The sequence below is a fragment of the Anabrus simplex genome, chromosome 6, assembly GCF_040414725.1.
Source record: "Anabrus simplex isolate iqAnaSimp1 chromosome 6, ASM4041472v1, whole genome shotgun sequence".
Taxonomy (NCBI): domain Eukaryota; kingdom Metazoa; phylum Arthropoda; class Insecta; order Orthoptera; family Tettigoniidae; genus Anabrus; species Anabrus simplex.
The window spans coordinates 304,145,792-304,161,878 of NC_090270.1; the positions used below are offsets into that span (position 1 = coordinate 304,145,792).

A 16,087-nucleotide genomic window follows, 5' to 3' on the forward strand; every position below is an offset into this window, starting at 1 on the left:
GATTTATTGGGGCATCAGTTACCCTGTAAGTGTAATTGTTATGTTTATTTGCGTAGGTTATAAACTCTATGGACATAATGAAAATGATGTGTTATGTTTATTTTAGGGTCAGTGTTAAGTTCATTGGAAGTGAAGCCATGCTCTTACTGTTAGTAAAGTAGTTATGGAGGTTACAGGTGTGTTTTTATTTTACAAAACATTATTTACTCCTGCTTCCTCTACATATGTAATTGAGTTTCTATTTTCTTCAGTTCAAGAATGGCTGAGGTGGGAAGTTTCATTATTGTGAGTTCATACTTCTACTCACTGCGGGTGTTGCATTTCTGAAGTTCATTGTTTCTAGTAGCCTTCTGACAGCTCTTGATAGTATTTGGAACTATTTGAACGTGTAATTGTGTAAAATTGTGGTACAAATGACATTGCTGCAAATGAAGGCGAGGAACTAATTACGACCCTCAGAGGTAAGATTTCCAAACTACCTGACTCAAAAGTAATTGTAGTTCATGTGCCACCCAGGTATGACCTTTTAGAGGACTCATGTGTGTGAACAAAGCTGTACATGATGTAAATATAAAAATCAAGAGATTATGTAAGAGTTTTAGAAATGTCTATGTAGTAGATACTTTAGATCTTGGCAGGCAAATGTTCACTAGGCATGGGTTACATCTGAATGGTAATGGAAAAGCAACTCTCTGTAGACAAATTGCTACAATTATCAACAGAGATTTGCAAATTAATCTGTACTTAAGAAAACCCATACCACTAAACTGGCACATACAGGGAAACTTGCCAGAAAAACCCAGATCCTTAAATCAAGATCTATGTACAAGGATCTGGGTTCCAGGGAAGTTCTCAATTCATGAGTCAAATGTTACCCAATTGCAACAGTCAAGTTTTAGGGAGGAAGGGGGTCTGGTTTGCTCTTTGTAAACTGTCAGAGTGTAGTAAATAAACAATTAAAATTCGGTACATTGATGGAATCTCATGAGACTGATGTGGTGATAGGAGTGGAATCGTGGTTGAGAGAAGGGGTGGGTAATACAGAAGCATTTCCAGAAGGGTATACAGTCTATCGTAGAGACCGAGGAGATAAAAAGGGAGGGGGGGGGGGTGTTTATTCTGGTGAAGGAAACTTATTGTTCACATGAATGGTTTACTGAAGAAAGGGATGAAATATTAGGAATAAAATTAGTTTGTGATAATGTGAAGGAGGTGGGAATTATAGGAACATATAGGCCTGGAAGACAGGAAAGAGACATGGAAATATTTGAGAAAATAATAGATTATACACATAAAAACAATAATGATATGGTAATAATTGGGGGAGATCTAAACTTGCCTGAAATTGAATGGAATGGAGCTGCAAGTGAAGCCCATGAACAGAAACTGGCAAATAAGTTAATTTGGGAGGGAGGATTTACACAAGTAGTACAAGAACCGACTTGTCTCAATAACTTGCTAGATGTATTCTTGGTTAAACCATGGGAAATTGTGGAGAAAACTGAGCTAATTGAAGGAATAGGTGACCATAAGGCTGTAATAATGGATATAGGACTCATACCAAAAATGCTTAATAAGAGGGTCACACAAGACAAGAAATTATACAGAAAAACTAAAGTTGATGAATTTGGGACTTACCTTAAATCACAATTCAGTTGTTGGATAAGTGAAGGGAATAATGTGGATACCCTTTGGGCTAAATTTAAAGGAATCATTTGGGAAGGAGAGAAGAGATTTGTACCTGTTAAGAAGGGTAAAATGACCCCAGATCCTGTTTATTATACAAGGGAAATAAGAAAATTAAAAAGAAAATATAGAATAGTAAACAGGAAAATCAAAGAGGGTAGGGAGAATAGAGAAACTAGAAAACAGCTAATGAGGGAACTGAATAGAGTGAAAAAGGAAGCAAAAGAGAATTATATGAATGGCATACTTCAAGGGGGTAATGACCACAAAGGGAAATGGGAAAAGCTGTATTCATATATTAGGAATCAAAAAGGAAAAGGAATCCAAATTCCTATAATGGTGGGAGAAGGGGGTGAACACTATTTAACAGATACCTCTTTAGTAGGGAATTCAGAGATTCAGTAGATGATTGTCAGGAGTTGGAAACTGTAACAGAAGATAGAGAGGGAGAGACACATAGGGAAACAAGAAGCTTCTCTTTCACAAATGAGGATATTTTCAGAGAAATCTAACTGCTTCAGCAAGGAAAAGCAGCAGGAAGTGATCAAATTACTGGGGAGGTATTAAAGACAATGGGGTGGTATATAGTGCCCTATTTAAAATTTCTCTTTGACTATGTCATAAATAACAGTGTAATACCAAAGGAATGGAAGGAATCTATAATAATACCAATTTATAAAGGAAAGTGTGATAAAAGGAAACCAGAGAACTACAGACCAATCAGCCTGACCAGTATAGTTTGTAAAATACTGGAGAGGTTAATAGCAAAGTACATTAGAGGGATATGTGATGATAAAAATTGGTTCATGAGGAGCCAGTATGGATTTAGAAAGAAATTTTCTTGTGAGGCACAACTGATGGGATTTCAGCAGGACATATCATATCAGTTGGATTCAGGAGGCCAGTTAGATTGCATAGCCATAGATAGATCTTTCCAAATCCTTTGATAGAGTGGAACATGGAATATTATTAAACAAATTGGAGGGAATAAGATTGGACGTAAGGGTTATACGTTGGATAAGAGCATTTCTAAATTCAAGGGTTCAGAAAGTCAAAGTAGGAAATAATATATCACAGGAAGAGAAAGTTTGGAAGGGAATTGCACGGGGTAGTATAATCGATCCGTTACTTTTCTTAATATACGCAAATGATTTAGGGAACAATATAACATCGAAAATAAGATTGTATGCAGATGACATAATTGTTTATAGGGAAATAAATAACATTGAGGATTGTTCAGAATTACAAAGGGACCTTGAGAGTATCCAAGAATGGGTTGAAAAAAATAATATGAAGGTTAATGAAGGCAAATCAACTGTTACAACATTTACAAACAGGAGCTTTAAAACTGAATTTGAATATACTTTGGATGAGGTAGTTATCCCAAAAGATGGCAAGTGCAAATACTTAGGTGTGAGATTTGAAAGTAATTTGCACTGGAAGGGTCATGTTGATGACATTATTGGGAAAGCATACAGTTCTTTACATGTCATAAAGAGGCTACTTAAAGGATGCAACAAAGAATTAAAAGAAAAAAGTTACTTAAGTATGGTTTGTCCATTATTGGAATATGCAAACAGTGTTTGGGATCCTCACCAAGAATACCTAATAAAAGAACTAGATGGTGTGCAGAGGAAAGCAGCAAAATTTGTAACAGGGGATTTCAGGAGAAAGAGTAGTTTATCAGAAATGTTAAAGGAACTTGGGTGGAAAACTTTAAGTAAGAGAAAGGAGAAAACTAGACATAGGATTATATAGAGCCTATACAGGAGAAGAAGCATGGAGAGAAATCCGTGAGAGGCTTCAGTTGGAAAATAATTATATTGGCAGAACTGACCACAAGTACAAAATTAGAAGGAATTTTAGCAGAAGCGATTGGGATAAATTTTCATTCATTGGGAAGGGCGTGAAGGAGTGGAACAGTTTACCAGGGGTAGTGTTTGATCCTTTTCCAAAATCTGTACAGATATTCAAGAAGAGAATAAACAGCAACAGAGAAAATAAATGAAATGTTAGAGGGTATTCGACCAGTGCAGGATATTGGAAATAAAAAATGTGTGTGATTAAATTAATTCCATCCCCTGGTCTATGGAGTTTGGACAGCCAAAGTAGGAGACTGCCTGTAGGGGTGAAGTACAGGGGGACTTTGAGGGCCCTGGGACTGCTACGGTAGCTGTGAAGGCCCTTCAGGAACTCCGAAAAGTGGTGGCAAAAGGGGCTCTGGTTAAGACGCAGAAGGTCGTTATGCTACTTAGGTTCCAAAATGGGTAAAATATAAATATGTAAATAAATACAATGTTAATTTTAATCTTATACCAATTGTATAGTATTATTAGATGTAATTTCACATACTGTATATGAGTTGACTATGTTTGTAAGTACAGGAGATATTATAAGTAGAATTTTGTAAACAATATAAATTTATTAAAGATGAGTTGTGTGTTTATTGTATAATATTGTATTCTAGGAAAATTTTCGTCGTCTCTTGTTAATTTAAAATTTAGTGCTTGACAATAATGTGTTTTAGTGTACCATTTGCCACCGAGGTAGACACCTCATTTGCAAATAAAGAGATTTTGATTTGATTTGATTTGAAATTTTTGTTCTAAAGAAAGCTTTCCCAAAATTTTGAAAATTTTTCAAGATATCATACCACCAGGGACTACAGAATGGTTTTCCATTGCAAGGAATGACTCTTGTAAGTTCTCTCTAATGCAAAAAAATTACACAACAAAATAAGGTCTTTTGTACTGTACCGAATGATGACTGTCACCAAGTCTAATATGATAATCTCGAATATGTAATATGATTTTTTCCATCACGTCAGGTTTTTGTATGTTCTAAATAGCTGTATCCTCTCTAAAGAACCAGAGAAACAAGGAAATGCCATTTGGTCCTTGTTTCAGTGACTGTGAAATTCTGACATTCACCTCCCCACGGTAGAGAGGGGGCAACGACTGCATATAAAAATAATATTTTATATGCAGGTGACTAACGAATGGAGGGACCAATTATCTCCCGGTATAAGGAGATCCCCTATACCAAGTGCCAACAGTCTCTTTGAGAGTGGATGAGTGGGTGTGGGTAAGGGCACTCTATTGTCCTGGGGACAAGAAATTGTTCCCAAATGCGGAGGAACCAGTTTGGTCAACGGGAAACCACTGCATTAAAGATCCTGAGAGATATTCCAATAAATTCACATGGCAAGGCTGCAACGTCAAGATCAGAGCTGGCTGTGTGGATCGTCTACCTCCGTTTGGAGACGACATCTTAAGAAGAAGAAGAAATAGCTGTGTATATATATATACATACATACACATATAGCGCTTCTTTAGTTTCCATCCATTATAGAAAGACTGTTTTCACTAGAGATAAGATTTGTCTAATCTATAGATGTGTGGCTATAAAGAGGGTTGCTGGTAATGTAAATAAGGCATTCAGTTTGTATTTTGCTCTGTTCGGGTGCAGTTGACAATTTTGAGTTGTTCTGTGTGAGATTATGAAAAAACAAAGGGGTATTTGTAAAAATTCTCTTAATATTTTTGTTACATGTGCAGCAAGTTCTGTCCAAAATCTCAAGGGTAGCAAATTACTCAACTTCTCAAAACACCCTATAGACTTTATTTCAGCTGCGGTCTTGGGGCCCAGGATTGTGCCTGGATGCCTCATATAACTTGTACAAGATGTAATACTAGTCTAATTCAGTGTTTAAAGGAAGGGCAAGAAAGATCACTTACCTTTCAGTGTGCCAATGGTGTGGTGTGAACCACAAAACCATGAAGATGACTGTTATTTTTGTTTAAGTAATATAAATGGATTTTCTTCAAAAAGTAAGAGTTGTCATTCAGTATCCTAATCTCAAAACAGCTACGAGGTCAATACCTCATGGAGAGAATTTACTTGTTCCCATTCCACCTTCTACATGGGAAGAAGTATCGGAATGTGACAAACTGTCATCCGATGATAACCGCCCCAGAAGAGGAAGAAGAAAAACCACATTTAATAACACAGGCGGAACTCAACAATCTGGTACATGATTTGTACTCTCTTTTAAGGACCAACATTTATTTGAATAGGCAGCCCATCAAACAAAGCACATTTGAAAACATTTTTCATTGTCAAGAAATTGAATGCCAATATACAGTAGTTGGTCTGTTATTGGACATTATAAATTTTCCAGCTATCTCATTTCTGGTTGCCAGCGTTCCACCCCAGTTGCTAAGCTGGGCTCATCAGTTGGTAAATAGCACACCTACCAAGACGCATGGCTAGTGCATGCTGTGGAGGCCACTGCTTAGGTTAGGTGGAGCCACCGGCAGTGTCAAAGCGCTATGAGAGACTTTGTCTCATTTTTGAAAATTGATGCCTGCCTGCCCATCAGATGATGCAGAGGTTCCCTATGCGAATTGACATCTAATCGTTCTCAAGAAATACTTGTCAGATTTTAAAGATAATCACCTCTGAATTTACAATTTCCATTTCTCTAAATAAGCCGGCCCCATGGTGTAGGGGTAGCATGCCTGCCTCGCGCCCGGAGGCCCCGGGTTCTATTCCCGGCCAGGTCAGGGATTTTTCTCTCGACCTGAGGGCTGGTTCAAGGTCCACTTGGCGTGATTAGAATTGAGGAACTATCTGATGGTGAGATGGCGGCCCCAGTCTCGAAAGCCCAGAATAACGGCCAAGAGGATGCGTCATGCTGACCACACGGACCCTCGTAATCTGCAGGCCTTCGGGCTGAGCAGCAGTCGGTGGGCAGGCCAGAGCCCTTTCAAGGGCATTAAGTGCCCTGAGGTTTGGTTTGGTATTTCTCTAATTAATTAATGATGTGTGCTGACTGGAAAGGACTAATGCAGGTCTTTTGAGCTGATGCCTGATAGGAGACCTGCATGTCTGTGATGACGGGACCCTACTTAAGATGGATTCTAATGCTGAAGACAGTACAAACACCCAGCCCCAAGCCATAGGAATTAACTAATGATCATTAAAATCCCCAACCCAGCCAGGAATCGAACCCGGGACCCTTGGACTAAAGACTACCATGTTAACTGTTTAGCCGTGGAACTGGACATTTCTCTAATGCTAGATACAGGGTGTATCAGAATGATACCAATAAAAAATTGAGTTACTTTGTTACTTCTGGATCTGCAACAATTCAAATTGCTATGCCAGAGCACAAGCCCCTGTCGTGCTTCAGGGAAGAGAGGTGTATGATGGAGACAGAGATAATGCTCCGTGTGTATTAACAAGTTTCCTCGTTCGACTCACACAGGATTGTCCCTGTCTCTTACAGGCAATATTCACAGTGTGTTTATTAAACAGCCATAAATGCACACACAGTACAAGAACATACTGTAATGAAGACACACTTGTCAGTCAAGGAATGCACCAGATCATTTCTCCTCTCGTCTGTTGGTCGCAGTAACGTTCTTTATTATTTAACATAATCATAGATGCAATGCTGCTGCCCCACGATTGTGTATTCCTTCACCCACAACATTGTAAATGAAATGAAATGCTGAATGAAGGAAACAACAGTTTGGTTACACTTCTACTGTACTTCGATGCACAGTTCACAACGGTGCAGTAGTGACCTTTGGACTCTGTTCAATATGTGTTGTGTGTCCGCAAATGACCTGAAAAGTTGCCTGTTTTCTTGGTACAAGTTCATCTTCTCTTTCTATGGGGTTCACATAGTAGCAATTACTGCAGAACAAACTGTACACTACCTACTGGGGCTGGAAAGCGACTATGCGGTGCATTCGCACCGAGCATTACCTCTGTCTCCCACTTCCCACATCCCCTCCCTTCCCTCCTCTCTTCTGATGCATGGGAACAGGCAGCTGCTGGCTCTCTGGCATAGCATAAATGGCAAGTTCGTCAATTTGAATCATGTGCCCGGAAGTAACATTTTCTCTAAAAGAAAACTTTTTCGCCACCAATCCCATTGCACCATCATTCTTAACATAACACGAAGAGCATCCCTGATTTTTTTTGTCGGTATAGTTCTGATGCACCCTGTAGAAAACAGTATAGTTCCATTAAAAACATCAAAGTCAGTACCATTACCTCGGCAATTATTGACACCCTGGAAAAGTACTCTAAGTTCAATTATGAGCTCCCCAGTAACATTAATAAAAGTGAAAACAGATTTTCAGAACCTCAAATGGTGTATGATTTATTCAGGATGAACAGTTTAGATGATGATTGCTGTTTTAAGGGACCCATCATCTAGGGTATCTGCCCAAAACATTTTAACTGACTCACCCCAACTCTTCCAACTGAATTAATATTTGAAACTTCAAATGAACTTTCAGCTAAAGAACAGAACAAAAATGGCTAACTGGACATGGGTAGGAAGTGAACTTGCAACCTTCAGATTTCATGTCCAATGCTCTCCCGACTGAGCTATGGTGGCCTCTGTTATTCTGTCTGTTCACAAGGACGGATCTTTCATTGGACCAGAAGGCCCACAAATTCAAGTTGCAAATGTCCCCTTCAGCCTCGCACAAGTTGTCACACAAGTCCCATTAGACTTTGTATTCACTAGTTGATCAACATCAGCCTGGTTAAGACTTAATGTGTTTTTGAACATGTTTTTTCAACGACAAATTTAAGATGTGCCAAGTTTAGTTTTATATTTGGCGACTGTTTTTGCCTCCATATTGTTTCAATTTTGGTATATATGGCTGAAGATGAGGTAAGTAAAATGGTCAAAACTAGCACTATTATTAATAAAACATAGAAACATCAAATTAATTGTATTGAATAGGTGGACCTTCCCTACCTTTGATTGTGATCAATTTGTCAATACGGGCCAAGAATGAAACTCATTGCTTACGATTCTGTCTGTCGACAAGGTTTGGTTTTTGGTTCCCATCTGTGTCTGATTGGCCATTTTTGTTCTGTAATTAATATGTGTCTGCTATACGTACTCAACATGACATTTTATGCTAAAAGGGTATTCCAAGTATAATGCAGTTGTGGAAACTAAATATTAAATTTGAATGGATATTCCATGAACAGAAACACTAAATTAAAATAAAAGCAATGAGTCAACTCACTGTTTGACAGTGCTCCATCTTCATTGCTAACAGTCTTCCAAGGTAGCAGCTGATGACCTTTAATCTCCAACATTGCTCCTCTTCTGTTTAATATAAACAATTTACCATCATACGTCAGAAGCTCCGATACTTGATGGTCCTCTTCAGTAGCATTGGGTTTTACACTGAGAACCAAATCTTGATCCTCATCCCATATCACATCAATTGATTTTGCATTAGAATTCCATATTAAATTACCTCTTTTCAAATTACTTGTCCAAATATCCTTTGACTTAACATGAAAGTTAGTTACTACTCCTATTGGAAACTTAACACCTTCCGGAGTCAGAACTTGATTTGAGAGAGGATATAATGAATTATAATGTCCAGTCTTTTCAGTATTAAAACCTAGTATCTGTATAACAATCAACAATAATACAATCTTAATGCCACTCATTATGTGCGTTTTAAACTGACCTATTCTTTACAGTTGAATGTCTCGGATGCAAAAAGGTCGCTTCTGTGTTGAAACGATTCTTTTTATCTCCCCATACAAGAATTGAATGTAACATAAAGTTTGGAATGCTCGGTTCACACTTTGGCTCATAATTCACTGCATTGTGCTCACTGTATTTAAGAGAACACGACTTCTTTGTTTGTTCTTTCTTTACTGGAAAAGCAGTAAAGCAATTGTCCATTAATGAAGTACTGACTGGAACGTCATATTCTCCAAGCTATAATAGGATATAATGTTTACATTGTGCTTGAAAGTATATACTTCACAACTTAATGGAGAGACTTACAGTAATATTATGCCTGATATTCTAATGGATATATATAAAACTAAACTTTTGAGTATTATGATAGTCCAGTGTAGGACTTTCCAATATCTTACATGGATTTATTTATTTATTTAATCATGTCAGAAACATACATTATATCATACAATAATATCAGGACAATATCAAATTTTGTACTATAATATTGTACATAACAGCATTCCATTTGAGGGCTGAAAATGATCAATTTTTCATGGAAGGATTTCAGTTTATCCACTTTGAAATGAAAGGAAGATGATGATTTCTGTAGACAGGATCAATACAATGAAGAACTGATAAAATAGAATTTATTGTGATTTTTTTAAATAGTGTTTTGCCAGGCTGAATTGCTCACACGGTTGAGGCGCTGGCCTTCTGAACCCAACTTGGTAGGTTCGACCCTGGCTCAGTCTGGTGGTATTTGAAGGTGCTCAGATACGTCAACCTCGTGTCGGTAATTTTACTGGCACGTAAAAGAACTCCTGCGGAACAAAATTCCAGCACCTCAGCGTCTCTGAAAACAGAAAAAGCCGTTGGTGGGATGTGAAGCCAATAACATTATTATTTGATAATGGTTTGTTTTTGGTGATGATGGTATAGGAAAGGGCAAGGACTGGAAAAGAAGTGACTGTGGCCTCAATTAAGGTCCAGCTTTAGCATTTTCCTGGTGTGAAAATGGTAAACCTCTTTCAGGGCTGCCGATAGTGGGGTTCAAAACCACCATTTCCCAAATCCAGTCTAACAACTAAATGGCCTGAGCTACTCAGCCAATTTGCTTGGTATAATTATGACTTTATTCGTTATTATTGCATCTGATATGAAGCATGGACATCATGCTTGTCAATTCTGTGCACTTTTTTAAACAATCTCTTATATAACTATGACTATTGTGGTGTAATTGATTAGCCTGAATTAGAAGAACATTATAATCTAAGTTATAAGACTGAAAAATTACAATTTTGCTTTACGCTGCACCGACACAGATAGGTCTTATGGTGATGATGGGAGAGGAAAGGGCTAGGAGTAGGAAGGAAGTTATCTTGGCCTTAATTAAGGCACAGCCCCAACATTTGCCTGGTTCTTCTTCTTCATTTTGCCTCATGACTGAGGCGTCGTGACTATCATAATATTCAGCCCTCTAGCCGATGAACCATACTCCGTCATTCTTCCCTATCTAAAGCTTTCAATGTGGTTACTCTGAGAGAACGCTGTAGGGGGCCGTTCACCATGTCAATCCATCACGTTGGTATTCGTCCTCGTTGTCTGGTTCCCTGGACTTTGCCCTCAACAATCAGCTTTTGTAGACTACCATCTCGGCGCATTATATGTCCAAAGTAGCGTACAATTCGTTAAGAGACCTTACACGCTAGACGAACTTTTATCTGAAGTTGGTTCAGGATTGATGTGTTCGTGCGATGAGCTGTCCAAGGAATCCTTAACATTTTCCTCCAGCACCACATTTCAAAGCTTTCTATCCGTTCACGATCACGTTTGAGGATGGTCCACGTCTCTGCGCCATACAAGAAGACTGAGAAGACTAGAGATTCAACGAGCTTCTTTTTTGTCTTAATGGTGATGTTGTTATCTTTCCAGATCTTCCGCAGACGGATCATTGCTACCTTTGCTATTTCAATTCTGCGCTTTATTTCATCTTTGGAACCACCAGAATTGGATAGTAAGGAGCCTAGGTATACATACTGATGTACAACTTCACACCCTCCAATCTGTTTGATATGTGGACTGTTGTTGTTCTTACGATCAACAATCATGACTCTGGTATCGAAATGGAAAACCATCTTAGGGCTGCCGTCAGTGTAGTTCGAACCCACGATCCCCCTAATGCAAGCTGATAGCTACGGGACCCAAACCTTGCTGCCACATTTAATTTTTTTTTTTTGCTAGTGGCTTTACGTCTAACCGGCACAGATAGGTCTTATGGCGACGATGGGATAGGAAAGGGCTAGGAGTTGGAAGGAAGTGGCCGTGGCCTGAATTAGGGTACAGCCCCAGCATTTGCCTGGTGTGAAAACAGGAAACCATGGAAAACCATCATCAGGGCTGCCGACAGTGGGATTCGAACGCACTATCTTCCGGATGCAAGCCCACAGCTGCGCGCCCCTAACCGCACGGCCAACTCGCCCAGTGCTGCCACACCCTCGGTGTAAGACTGAAAATACAGGAAGAGTTCTGAAACAAGGTTGACAATGTAGACAATATGAAGGGGCATAAAAGATAAAGGTGAAAATGAAACATTCATTAGGGCCCACATTAGTATAGGGCTTGTCAGAGAGAACAAAATTTTACAAAGGGAGGTGAGATAGGAAGAACTTGGCACAAGTGAAATGGTATTAGACTCAGGGAGTCCCCACACATTTCACAAATTATTCTGTTCTGTCTGAACTAGAGTATATTGTATTGTAATTAGAATTTAGTAAGATGTTCTGAAAATGAAACCTCCATTCCAGCATTCACTTGTGTTTGGAAGAAGCCAAATGAGAGATGTCCAGCTCCTCGGCTGAATGGTCAGCATAGTGGTCTTTGGTTCAGAGGACCCCTGATTGATTACCGCCTGGGTTGGGGATTTTAATCTCAAATGATTAATTTACTTGGCTTGGGGACTGGGTGTTTGTGCTGTCCACAACATTCCTGCAACTCGAGCACTATACAATACTATCCTCCACCACTACAACACGTAGTTTCCCACAGACACCAGCAGATGCTGCTCACACTTATCGGAGGTCTGCCTTACAAGAACAATAGCCACACAAAATTATTGTCATAAGATGACACAAATTTCAAGCAGGTTTCAACTTTTAGATAATCTGAAAAATACTGACAAATGAAGCATTACTTCACATTATTCATGCTTTTTTTTTTTTAACATACAAAATATACTGTGAAAAAATTATATTTGATTTCTTTTCAGAAATACAGTTTGATGCTTCAGCAGAAATTCTCCAAATATTTACTTATGTATATGAGGTCTTGATTCATTGCGAACTGCCAGATATCAAGTATTGGATGGCTTCATCTGCCATGAGATTACTTAGAAGCCAAAGGTGAGTGATACAATCTACAACCTCAGCAACATTCAAATCAAGTTTTCTGAACATCTTACTGAATTCCAGCTAGTTTGAATTACAATACTCTAGTAGAAACAGCTCAAATTAATAATTTGTGAAATGTGTGTGAAGGCCAAGAGAACTAGCTGAGTTTAACACTATTTCAGTCATACCAGGCTCTTGCTACCTCACTTTTCATTGTAAATTTCTCTTCTCTCTGACAAGCTCTAACATAAAAGAATACCTGATCACTAAGGTACATTTCATATTCACCTTTGTCTTTAATGCCTCTTCATTTCAGGAATGCAACACAGGAAAGGGCCAGGAATGGGAAGTTAGCGGCTGTGGCCTTAATTGAGGTACAGCTCAAATGGGATATCATGAAAAACTATCTCAAGGCTGCCAATGGCGGGATTCGAACCCACCATCTCCCGAATGTAAGCTTACAGCTACACAACCCTAACCGCACGGCCAACTCGCTTGGTATAGGAACAAGAAAAGACGTAAAAAGAAAATAGTTAGTTTACTACTGTAGACAAGCAACATCCTGAAAACAGTTTTGAAAAGTTTCACATGATGAAAAAATCACAAAGATTAACTCATTTTGAGTTATGGTAATAAATACTTTTCATGTAGTATAATTAGATTTTGTGTAAACCTGTTTTATGTTGTTCACTTCCTACAGCTGGTCATCCTCCAGAAATTAAGTAGGAGTTGAGAGTGAAGCATTTGATGATGCTTGTTGTTTTAAGGGGCCTAACATCGAAGGTCATCGGCCCTGAAGCATTTGGGTAGGACAAAGAATTAAATATGTGTATATAAAAATAAAAAGTACTGTATTAAATTAAAAAAAGGAATACATATTATTTGCTGTTCATCTTGATTTCCAATGATGAACCTATTGCCCCCACTTCTAGACACCCATGATGTACAGCCTTGAGACTTGCACCATTAACAGTGCTGATAATGGCAGGCTCCAAGCTGCAGAAATGAAGTTGCTGAGGTCAATGCTCCAGTAAATGGCAAGAGATAAGATCCATACTAAAAAGCTCCACCAAAAAAATACAAGTAAAACAGACTCTCTGTACAACCACAACTACATCAAGGTTAAAACAGTTTGAACACATAAAACAGAGCAGTAAGAGAACTGCTTAAGAAAAATCTGGAAGGCAAGAGACCTAGAAGCCGTTCAAGAAAGAGATGGATCTTAAGACCTGAAAGGAAGGGGAAAGCAATGGTGCTAAGTTGAAAGGGAACAAGTGTACCTGGACTGACAGATTACTGGAGACAGTAAACTGACGGTGATGAAAATTATTACTGAAGAAGGCTTCCAACAATTAAACTTCTTTGCACATAACAACTTGGCTCTCCCACCAGCAGAAAAGTATGGTAGCTACTAAAATGAAACGAGATGGTATTTATACCTTAACATTATCTCTAGTAGTCATTTTAAGGTCATTTTAATTTCTTTCAGTCTGTCTTCTTTTCTCACTCCTTGCCTTATATAACACACAAAGGAATTCCTGGAAAGAATCTTATATGAAACAAGGAAAGAATTTGAGATTTGAAGACATATGTTATAAAGGTGAAACATTTGAGTGATATGGTACAAAAGATAAACAATATTGGTTTGGACATATTAAATGGATGACTTGAAGAAAGAGTGCCAAAACAAAGTGCAGGATTACAATCGAAAGGATCAAGGAAGACCCAGATTGTGAAGGATGGACTTGATTAAGAAGAGCATAAGACAGTACGACCTGGACTGGAAAAGAGTAAACCATATTTGATACAACCTAGCTATATTTGAATGATGATGATGATGATAATGATTCTTCTTCTTCTTTTACGGCCTCATTGGACCACTTCAGTCAATCATTACCTGCTCATCTTCTTCCCTAAGTTTTCTTTCCGAATTGCCCATTAGCTTTTCATTCGTTCTGATCTTTTCTCTTGTTCCTTACCTGTAAATACCCTTTTCATTGTATGCTGTTTTTCTATTTTTAGTTTAAATCTTATTTTTATACTTTTCAGTTTCTTTAAATTTTCAGTTTTTTTTCAAACTGTCCAGAGTTATTTCTTGTTCTTCCATATCCTCTCTAATTTCCTTAACCCATCCTACTTTTTGCTTCAGATTCCAGAGTTTCACTGTAATTTTTCTTGGTAATCTGGTCTCTGTTGTCCTCATAATGTGACCAAAAAAAAAAAAGAGATCCTTTTCTTTTACATAGTATCTGCAATGGACTCCAGTTCTCTGCACACCACTTGGCACTATCCACCATTGTCCATCTTTTTGATAATTATTATTTATGCATGTTCTCGCTATTATTCTCTCTACTTTCAGGATTTTGTCAATTATGTTTTTTCTGAGTGAGTTTAAAAAAGTCTAAGATAAATTTCTAAAAGAATTTAATTGTATAAAGTTCACATGTTCAATACAGATTTTCCAGTTGATAAATGGTCTGTCTAAAATGCTACATAAGACATGTTTCAATCTAGCCTAGAGGTCATCATCAGCTAAAATAACACAAAGATGAAAGACATATACAAAAACAGTGATACCGGTACATAAAAACTTGAGATAAATTACAATCAAAAAATGCAATGAAAATCTATGTTTAAAATGTTCATAGCTTCAATCCTGGATGAATCTAGTTGAAACAGGTGTGGGTCCAACCATATTTAACCTTTAATTAGTCACTCACGGAGATTTCCTTCGGGCCGATTACATTTTGCATGGTACTGAACTTTCCAGTTGAACTGTGGGTTTCCCCATCCCTATACCTTTCCCCTTGTTCATTTGGACTCATCCTGTCAGCACTTCGGTGCGATCATGCATCCTGTGTGCGAGTGTGGGATCATTGTTGTGACGAATGACATCGCCTGGATGTTTCCTCCGTGTGCGATTAAGTAAATTACCTTATATTTTATTGCATACTTTTTGATTTTGGAGGTCGATGAACTTGTTGTTTTGTTCTTCTAAACTTATTTTAGAAAAATATTATATCATATTTCATATGATGTGATCGTCCTAGGTAAAGGCGAATCTCGTGAATTTAATATCATAAGATCATTCGATATAGTTAAGGTCTACAGTATTCTGCTTTTAGATCAAACAAACTCTGTAAAAATAACCTACAAGTACTTAAAAGGTTTTATTTTAATTATACTGAAGAATACTGCAAACGAACATGCCAAAACAACATCTCAAAGGACGAAAATGACGCGCATTTTTAACCCCGGAGGTTATCTCCGTGCGCGACTGGTAATGTAATCATTTTCGCACGACTAGACAAGGGTTAACAGAACTATTGGTTGGCTGGAGGAATACTTTAAAATTGTGAAGACTGTCAAATGTTGTTCTATTTGTCATGCTTCTGGAAACGGAGTGAAGTTTTAAAATCCGTAAAATTTATTTGTGGAGAATACAAGTATAGCCAGGATTTCCTCTTTTCTCCAGCCCTGTGCTTGTATAGATTAG

At 38.1% G+C, this 16,087-nt stretch overlaps 1 long non-coding RNA gene across 1 annotated transcript in view; it reads left to right on the plus strand.

The window, feature by feature from the left end:
* LOC136875769 (uncharacterized) overlaps positions 1-13,297 on the plus strand; it is a 36,210-nt gene extending 22,913 nt beyond the window's left edge. The window contains exons 2-3 of the long non-coding RNA XR_010860512.2: positions 12,471-12,603; positions 12,908-13,297. This is a non-coding gene — a long non-coding RNA (uncharacterized lncRNA). The remainder of the gene's footprint in view (positions 1-12,470; positions 12,604-12,907) is intronic.
* Positions 13,298-16,087: the final 2,790 nt, after the last annotated feature.